At 48.1% G+C, this 10,086-nt stretch overlaps 1 protein-coding gene across 2 annotated transcripts in view; it reads right to left on the bottom strand.

Annotated features, from left to right (window-relative positions):
• The window catches only part of AGPAT3 (1-acylglycerol-3-phosphate O-acyltransferase 3), a 69,993-nt gene that overhangs the window by 39,109 nt on the left and 20,798 nt on the right, over positions 1 to 10,086 (bottom strand). For both annotated transcript variants that reach the window (XM_044947532.2, XM_044947535.2), the window contains exon 2: positions 6,287 to 6,348. The gene's annotated coding sequence lies outside the window, so the exon portion shown is untranslated. The remainder of the gene's footprint in view (positions 1 to 6,286; positions 6,349 to 10,086) is intronic.

Here is a 10,086-nt window from a genome sequence, read left to right as displayed (position 1 = left end):
AAGGACCTAACGGGAGCAGAAGAGGTTAAGAAGAGGTGGCAAAAAAGTACACAGAAGAACTATACAAAAAAGGTCTTGATGACCCAAATAACCACGATGGTGTGATCACCCACCTAGTGCCAGACATCCTAAAGTGCGAAGTCAAGCAGGCCTTAGGAAGCAACACTACGAACAAAGCTAGTGGAGGTGATGGGATTCCAGTTGAGCTATTTCAAATCCTAAAAGACGATGCTGTGAAAGTGTTGCACTCAATACGCCAGCAAATTTGGAAAACTCAGCAGTGGCTACAGGACTGGAAAAGGTCAGTTTTCATTCCAATCTTACAGAAGGGCAATGCCAAAGAATGTTCAAATTACCATATAATTGTGCTCATTTCACATGCTAGCAAACTAATACTCAAAATTCTCCATGCCAGGCTTCAATAGTACACAAAACAAGAACTTCCAGATGTTCAAGCTGGATTTAGAAAAGGCAGAGAAACCAGAGATCAAATTGCCAACATCTGCTGGTTCATCGAAAAAACAAGAGAATTCCAGAAAAACATCTACTTCTGCTTCACTAATTGTGCTAAAGCCTCTGACTGTGTGGATCATAACAAACAGTTGAAAAATTTTAAAGGAAAGGGGCTTCCCTGGTGGCTCAGACTGTAAAGAGTCTGCCCGCAATGCGGGTGACTTGGGTTTGATCCCTGGGTCCGGAAGAGCCCCTGGAGAAGGAAATGGCAACCCGCGCCAGTATTCTTGCCCGGAAAATTCCACAGGAGAAGACTGGCAGGCTACAGTCCATGGGGTCACAAAGAGTCGTACACTACTGAGCGACTTCCCTTTACCTGTCTCCTGAGAAACCTGTATGCAGGTCAAGAAGCAACATTCAGATCCAGACATGTTACAATGGACTGGTTCAAAATTGGGAAATGAGTATGTCAAGGCTGTATGTTGTCACCCTGCTTATCTAACTTCTATGCAGAGTACATCATGTGAAATGCCAGGCTGGATGAATCCCAAGCTGGATGAATCCCAAACTGGAATCAAGATTGCTGGGGGAAACATCAACAACTTAAGATATGTAGATAATACCACTCTAAGGGCAGAAAGTGAAGAGGGACTAAAGAGCCTCTTGATGAAAGTGAAAGAGGAGAGTGGAAAAAAAAACTGGCTTAAAATTTAACAGTCAAAAACCAGAGATCATGGCATCCAGTCCCATCACTTCATGGCAAAGAGAAGGGGAAAAAGTGGAAGCAGTGACAAGATTTCCTTTTCTTGGGCTCCAAAATCACTGTCAATAGTCACTGCAGCCGTGAAACTAGAAGACCCGTGCTCCCTGGAAGGAAAGCTATGACGAACCTAGACAGCGTATTAGAAAGCAGAGATACTGCTTTGCCAACAAAAGTCCATATAGTCAAAGTTATGGTTTTCCAGCAGTCACGTATGGATGTGAGAGTTGGATCATAAAGAAGGCTGAGTACTAAAGGATTGATACATTCAAATTGTGGTGCTAAAGAAAACTCTTGAGAGTTCCCTGTACTGCAAGGAAATCAAACCAGTCAATCCTAAAGGAAATCAACCCTGAATATTCATTAGAAGGATGGATGCGGAAGCTGCAATACTTTGGCCACCTGATGCAAAGAGTTGACTCACTGGAAAAGACCCTGATGCTGGGAAAGATTGAGGGGAGGAGGAGAAAGGGCCAACAGAGGATAAGATGGCCGGATTGCATCACCGACTCGATGGACATGGGTTTGAGCAAACTCCAGGAGATAGCAGAGGACACAGGAGCCTGGCGTGCTGCAGTCCACGGGGTCACAAAGAGTCGGACACAACTTAGTGACTGAACACCACCACCAACAAGGAATATATAAAACAATCTCTCTCTCCTCATTATTTTTTTTTTCAGTTTTGGAAAACGTTGTTTTTCAGTGTCCAACTCTTTGCGACCCCATAGACTGCAACATACCAGGTTTCTTTGTCCTTCACTATCTCCTGGAGTTTGTTCAAATATAGTTTTTATTAAAAAATATTCTTTATGTTAACATGTAATGGGTTTACTGCTGCTCTTTTAAGTGAATCATTACATGAGGTTTTCTATGCTCTGCGCTACTGCGGCGCTGCCGACATGTGGGGCCTCTCACAGGGCTGCTCTGGGGCGGCTCTGTGCATCACAGGACACCTGCCTTCTACCCACAGACACCCGTGCAAACACCCAACACACCAGCGGTGTCAACCAAAACCCTCTCCTGACATCACCAGATGTGCCCCTGTGTAGAGGAAGGCTCACCCTCAGCTGAGAACGATGGACGTTATACCTCACAAAAGCAAAGGCTTTATATAGTCCCCAATAATTTTTTAAGAGTGTAAAGAGACCAAAACTTTGAGAACCACTGCTCTTTACTTATGAAAATAAATACAAAACTTCCTTTAAAAATTAGCAAACAGAATCTCACAGCACATTAAAAAGACAACATGGCAGGACCGCGTGGGGTCTGCTCCAAGAATGCAAGGGCAGTTTGATGGTTTGTTGTTGCTGTTTTGTTGCTGAGTTGTGTCCGACTCTTTGCAACCCCATGGACTGTAGCCTACCAGGCTCTTCTATCCATGGCCTGTTACTTAACAGGTCAATCAGATGTGTGAACACAGACATATGCAATAAATATATCTTAGCAAACTGATTTCATCACATAGTTAACAGAAACAAAACATCATGACCAAGTTTGGTTTATGGCAGGACACAGGAACGATCTACCATAGAAATTCAATTGACCTAATAATTGTCAATAGAGACTAAAAAAGAAAAAACATGATTATGTCATGAGCTTCAGGAAAAGCCCCCGATGACAGTGCCATCCGTGACTGTTTAGGGACGTCCACCCTTGAGGCCCCTAATCCTCAGAGAGCTCACTGCAGCCTCCGTGATGAGACAAGGAAAGAAGTAACAGAAATCAGGGTGAAAAAGAAGGAAACCAGCTTTCCTTCTTTTTAGACAATCATAACCCGTAGGTGATACGATTGTCTACAAAATCCAAGAAGCTCTTAAGGCAAGTTATCTGTGATAGCGAGGGATAGGTGGGCAGCTGGGCAGAGCCTCCCTCCTCCCGGGTCCCCTCGCAGCCAGTGGTTCCCTTGAGAGAAGCTCATTTTGCTGGGGGACCAGGAGGACAGCAAAGCAGCACTGAAGCTGAGAAGGGGCCACGCGTGGACAATGCAACCGGCACTCACAGGCCAGCCTCTTTCTAGCACCCACCTGCCTTGGCCCTGGGGTCCCTGTGCTTCCAAGGACATGCTTCTGAATGTAAATTAACACACAAGCCAGCAGGAGACCACTTCAGGCAGGCCGGAACTGAGTGCAGAAAGGCAGCTCCAGACCGGACGCCCGTCCCCGGGGCAGCCAGACCCCTTGGAGCGTGAGCCATGTGGGTGCTCAGGCTCCGCGAGGGCTCCAGAGGACTCTCTAGCCTCGGCTCTGTTCACCAGGAGACAAGGGGCTGTCAGGCAGACAGTGTCTTGGGGACACGGGGCCTTGTGGTGGAGCAGAGTCAGTGCACACGCCTGCTTGTGCCTCTGCTGTGCTTGCTCTTTAAGTGCTGGAAGGACACGGCTCTGTTACTGGACTCTGGTGACCAGCTGAACGTAACCACGTGTGCACATACCTTTACATGTGTCCCAACGAGAGGAACACAGTGTGGAATGTTCCAGAAAACAGACGCTCCTGGGTGGCAAGGGAATCCAGCCCAGGCCACTGTTCTTGTAGAGCCTACCCCACCCCACCCCCAACCTACAAACAGCACCAGCCAGGGGCTCTACACGGGCAGGGCGCAAAGCCTACCTTCCAGCAGGGGGGCGACCTGGGCCGGGCAGGGCCGCTCACACTGACGCAGTGTCTGAGAGGGTGAGCCTTGCTCTCTGCCTATTGTCCCCACTGCGCTCACCCGACGCCCTTCACCCAGCCCCTGAACAGAAGGATGAGCGTGCCAGTTACACTTTCTGAGAAGACACACATACGTCAAGTCATGAAAGCACACTCTGGGTCTAAGAAACTGAAAACCAGAACCAGGTATCGTGCTCTGGAATTATCAGCCAGGCTTCTTACAAAGCTTGTGTGTGTGTGTACACATGTGTATACATGTTTGTACATATACGTATGTCCAACCATGCTCTTTAGAACATGCATAAAAGAGGAAGCTACGTCTTTTTAAACAAGGTAGGTTTGTGTATGCTAAAAGACCCCAAGCAGGTTAAAATCAAGTCCCACAGACAGACGTCATGACACATAAATGTTTTCAGAAACTGCATAAGTGTTCTCATGTGTATGTTGACAAGTTCTGGAAGGATAAAGCACAAACCATTTACAGTGGCGGCTCCCTCCAGAAAAAAAAAGGTGGGATTTGTGATGGAGGAAAGAATGAAATTTTGATTACTTATTAGGTTTGGTTCTGTGTTTAATTTTTACAAGCATACATTACTTCTTTAATTAAAATGTAAATATTAACAAAAAGTTATCTGCTGGTTTATAAAGCCCCAATCTTCTGTCTTTGCAACCATTACAAGGCTTAATCAATTAGGCTGAACCCGAATAAGATTGTGTTTAAGGGAAAAAGCTTGCCCTGCAGGACACCAGCCTCTTCCAGACACAACTTAGCAGGTCAAAGTCTGAACCCTTTGCGAGTTCCCTCATGTCTCCTTTAGAACAAAGAGGACCTGTCCCCAAACATGGCCGAGTGGGGGGGCCTCCCACCTATTCTGCCCTTGCAGCCCCTCCCTCTGCACCCCAACTCCCCCACCCCAACCCCGGACCGAGTTCTGAGATCCACGTGGGCCATGGGAGCAGGCAGGGAACGGTATTGTTTCAGCATCAGTACCTAAGAAAGACTAAGGAAAACCTTCTAATCACCTTAAAACTTGTAAGAAAAGCTAATGGAAAACCTGTATGAGCTAAAATTGCAGTAAGCTACGTAGGAGAGATGTGTTTGTTTTACCATTCATCAGTGGGGGGGAGGTGCAGAGCCAGTGACCATCATTGTGCCTGGGGCCGTGTGGCAGACGGGGTGCTTCTCAGGACCACTCAGGCCCCAGGGCCCTAGAATCCACGCAGCCAAGGTCTGAGCGTGCTCCCGGCTTCCCGCAGGGCTGGGCCAGGACGGCATGACCAGCACCAGAGTCCACCAGGGCATGGGAGCAGGAGCGGCAGGGACAGGACCACATACCCCTGCCCTCAGGGCAAAGGGATCATCGTGAGCCTGTGTCCTCCTCAGAAAACACAAGTAAGACTCACTGTTCACAGATGGGAAGAGAACTGAATGATGAGGGGTTTTTTAAGTGCTCAGCTAGGAGCCGACTTGCAGGAAAACAGAGGTAAGAGTGACTGATGAGCCCCTGCTCCTACCCTTGTCCACCTGCCTCCTCTCTCCACTCATCACACCAGCACACTGTGGTCTGTAACTGCCATTTCTCTGATGACTAAGTCGCACATCTTTTCAGATGTTTATCGTTATTAGACACTCGGGCACCTTTTGAGAGGTGCCGGTTCAAGTCATAAACAAACGATTTGATTTAACTTTCAGTACTGATGACTACTAGCTTATTGTGGTGGTGGGGTGGGGGTGCAGTTACTATATCTTTCCTGTTTCTAAAAACTGTTCAGTTGTATGCAGGTAACTGAACGTTGTTTCTTCTTGTAAACGTTGAGTTAATCTTGTTGGGTTCTTGGTTATCAGTCTGATCTGGGAGTTGTCCAGTAGCTGAAGAACACTGAGTCTCTGACTGGCTGCTCCTCTTCCCACTCCTGTTCCCAGCCCTCAATGGCTACAGAACTTGAGGCCCGGTACCCAGAAAGAGGGAGACCAAACTGACTTCCATCTCTGACCTTCCATCTCTGACCTCCCCAGTTCTGTCCTTCCGGGAAAGGCCTGGCTGATGACCGGTGCCGTTGGCCACTCTCCGCAGTGCTGACGACTCACGGCTGCCGTGCACAGAGCACTGTGCTTCGCTGCTCAGAAGGCTCTTGGTGCCCCACAGCCCTGCTGGGCTCCTTTAGGAGAATCAACCAGCAATGCGTTAAGGCCCAACTGTGCCCACTCCGTCCCTTCAGCATCACTGAGGCTGGGCCAGCGAGCCTGGCTCTCCAAGCAAGGAACTTCTGTGTCTGCCAATGGAGCCAGGTCCAGAGGACTGGGGTGGGACCCTGTCTGGCTGGGACTGCTCCAGGGGACAGAAATAAACACATGCACACACACAACCACACATGCGCACACACACGCGGCTAAAGCATCAGGCACTTCCCTCTCTGGACTCACCGAGGCCCAGGGTCAGCAGGGTCAGCGGGAGAATCGTCCTTGGAGGTTTCTAACTTCAAGGCCTGAAAGTGAAAGACACAACACAGGGTAGTTAGGCAGGACTAGAAAAACGCCAGCAAACAAACTACATGCTGTTCCCCTGAAATCAAAAAAGTGCACGTCGGGGAGGCGGACAGTTATGAATGAACTGATTTCCTGATGAACTGAACCGTCTGCTAACTGAGGCAAACACCAGGGACACAGTCTTGCGGGGCCTTTCCGAGAGCTGCTACTGTCCTCTGCCTTCTAAGGAGGCCTGACAGATGGCCCATAAATGAACATACCCAGAGAGAGGCAGAGCGCACACCCCAGGAAGGGCTGCAAAGCAATTTCAACCTCCGTGGGGGGCTAGCAGGAGCAGCTGAAGGTGGGCTGCCTCCTGCCTCTGAAGAGGAGCAGAACAGCCTTCAGGTCTCTGGCCTGTGGGCGATGAGGCTCCGGCTCCCAGGACAACGACCGTGCTGACCTCAGCAGCTCTCACCTTCCTCCAAACCCACTAACCCTGCAGATGGGCTCTTCTCCAGGTCAGCCCAGCCCCCCTCCAGTACAGCTTAGCTTGTGATCAAGGAAGCCGAAACCAGGCCTACTGGCTAAGTTTAGCCCTTGTATTTGTGTGTTTGTTTTAAACTACAGGTAAGAGTCACCATTTAAATCATCGTGTTGTGTCCAGCTCGGTGGCCTTAAGAGCATTCATACCGTTGGGCTGCTCTCAGCACCGTCCATTCACAGACCTTGGCCATCTTCCCACACTGAACCTCTGCCCCATCACTCGCTCACTGCCCTCCCCCTCCCCAGCCTCTGGCCCTGCCATCCTGCCTTCGGTCCCTGGGACTTGGCTCCTCTAGGGACCTCACGTAAGTGGATCACTCCAGTGTTTGTCCTTTTGTGTCTGACGTATGTCATGGAGCATCCTGCCCTCAAGGTTCACTCATGTCGTAGCATGTGTCAGAATTTTGTTTTATGCTAAGTTGCTTCAGTCATGTCCGATTCTTTGCAGCCCCAAGGACAGTAGCCCACCAGGCTCCTCTGTCCATCGGATTCTCCAGGCAAGAATACTGCAGTGGCATAGTTTTCTTCTGCTTGGGATTTGTGGGTCTTCTTGAAAATCAGTTTTCATCAAATTTGCAAAATTTTAGCCTTTTTTTTTTTCAAATATTTTCCATCATACATCCTTTTCAATTTCCTATTTATTATCCCTCTTTATGGTTACACTGATGATGTTTTGTTTTGTTTTTTTTTCCTGCCTCTTTCCTGTGTTTCATTTTAGAAAGTTTCTGGTGCTATGTCTTCAAGAATACTGATCTTGTATCTGCAGCGTCTGACCCACCATGAACCCACCCAGTGCACGGCTTTCCTCTCGAGGAGACTTGGGTCTTTTTTTACACCATTCATTTTCTCCTCATCTTGTGCATAGCTTCTCTGTGTCACTGAACACATGGGCCATATTTATAATAGACACTTTTAACATCCTTCTATCCTAATTCTACCATCTGGATAGCGTGGATCCACCTGGATCTGTTTCTAATTGATTTTTCTTAACTTCTGGGTTACATTTTCCCACCTGTTTGCATAACGAATAATTTCTGCCTGGTTCCTGGACACGTGGCATGTTAGGGGGTGAGTTTGCTGTCATCCCTCAAATATTGTCAGGCCTCATTAGTGGATGCCGTTAACTTACTCAAGAGTTGTTCAACTCTCTCCAGGCTTCCTTCAAGCTTTCTGTCTATGGGTCCTGAGCAAGGCTCACGTCTGGGAAGGAGACTACAGCCTTTGAGGACCCTGCTCAACGCCCTCTGAACTGTGAGGTCTTTCCACCTAGCTGCTGAGTATGCAACTTCACTCACAGTCCATGTGAACTGAGGAAACAGTGATACCCACACCCTTCCAGGTCCCCTGACCTTGGGGGCATCCCCGACACGTGCAATGGTCAACATGGTCTAAGCGCGGGGTGGGGGTTCTCAGCTTCCTAGATCTCCTGTTTCATACACTCCTATTTTCTGCAGCATTTCCCCCACAGATTCCAGCCTCCCTGGAGCCCGGGTCACCAGGCTCCGCCTCCACCACCCTCCCTGTGCTCAGCTGGCAGCTGCAGGGGATGAGCTGAAGGGGGCGCCTCTCCCTCCTGTGGGGTCACTGTCCAGCACTCCTGCCATGCGGTGTTTGATGTTGCAACCTTACATGCTTCTGTTTGGTTTTTCCTGCTGTTCAACGTGGGATGTGAGATCTGGTCCGGGTCACCCCATCATGGCTGGAAGTGGATGTTGGGATCCCGCGTTTGCATTCCGTTTCTCGCTCATCCAAGTGGGCACCACTGCACTTGGTTGAGAGGCGCTGACCATATCAGAGGCAGAGGCTGCAGCCGTATAGGACGGTGACGCTCATGACGTCTGGAGAGATGACCAGTGACTCTCCTGCACGCAGGCGGATGGAGGGGTGGTCCAGGCGGGTGACAGCACAGGCAGGAGGGTGCGGTCAGAACCAGCGGCAGGGGGCAGGACCTCCCCACTCACTGTTCCTGCTCGAGAGCATCACTGGCACTCAGGTACTGGCCGGACAGCCTCGTCAGAGCTCTTTCTACCTTCTAGCACAAGCCCCTAGTCAAATGAGTTATTTGCATATTTTCTCTCATCGTCTGGGTTGTCTTTTCACTTTCTTGATGGCATTCTTTGAAGCACAAAGACTTTTAATTTTGATGTTAAAAGCCAGAGAAAAAATCAGATCGCGTGCAAAGAAGAGACAGCCTGACAACGGTTTGTTAGCAAACAAAGGATGCCAGAGGCCAGCACACAATGTCGTACTGAAAGGACCCAAGAGCCAACCTGGATTCTACAACCGGCAAGCCCATCTCCAGAGCAGCAGGGAAACCCAAACAAAAGAGGGGAAAGCTTGCCACCTCAGAACCTGATGAAAGGCATTTCTAACACATGTACACTTGAACAGGAACAAGTGAGCTCAGATGGAATGTCAGAGATGCAAAAAGAATAAAGAGCAAAGAAAGAGGCAGGTACGTCTACAAATCTAAATAAGACTAATACTGAGGCTACAGCGGCAAAGGCTAGTGGGTTAAAAAAGTTAATAGACAATAACACTCGGAAGGGGTAGTGGGGTGATCTCAGGTCCTTGGGTTCCCCCCAAGAGTAAAGTACAAGTTAGTTTTAGACGTTTGATAAGGAAGAATGTTGTAATTTCTGGAAAACCATCAAAGGTGCAGAAAAAGTCTATAACTTCCTGGCGGTAAAGGTTAAAAAAAAAAAAAAAACAAAAAACAAAAAACAGCGGATCAATAACTCAAAAAAAAGGAGAAGGAAAGAAAAAAGAAACACCGCACAAATAAAATAGTGAAATACAAGATGGTGGATTTAAACTCACACCTATCTGTACTTACATTTACAATGGCTCTGGTTAAAGAATTCTTAACGGTCAGAATTTTTTAAAAAAGAATATCAAACTTCAACTTAAAATACCATGTTAAAAAAATGACTTTAATTATATTGGGTTGGCCAGAAAGTTTGTTTCGGTTTTTCCGTAAGATGTTAGAGAAAAACCCAAATGAACTTTCTGGCTGACCCAACATGTACGTGTTTACAAGGTACATCTAAGACTTAAAAATAAACGAACAGAAGGAGTACACAAGGCAAATACTACCCAGAGGCTCAGCCACACGAATCTCAGACCAAGCCGACTTACAGGCAAGACACGCTGGTGGGGACAGACGATCACTCCATATGACACACATGTCAGGCATGAAGAAGATGCCACGA

This window comes from Bubalus bubalis, chromosome 1, assembly GCF_019923935.1.
Source record: "Bubalus bubalis isolate 160015118507 breed Murrah chromosome 1, NDDB_SH_1, whole genome shotgun sequence".
Lineage (NCBI taxonomy): Eukaryota > Metazoa > Chordata > Mammalia > Artiodactyla > Bovidae > Bubalus > Bubalus bubalis.
The sequence above is the reverse complement of the archived record's forward strand: the minus strand, read 5'-3'. Positions and strand labels throughout refer to the sequence as shown.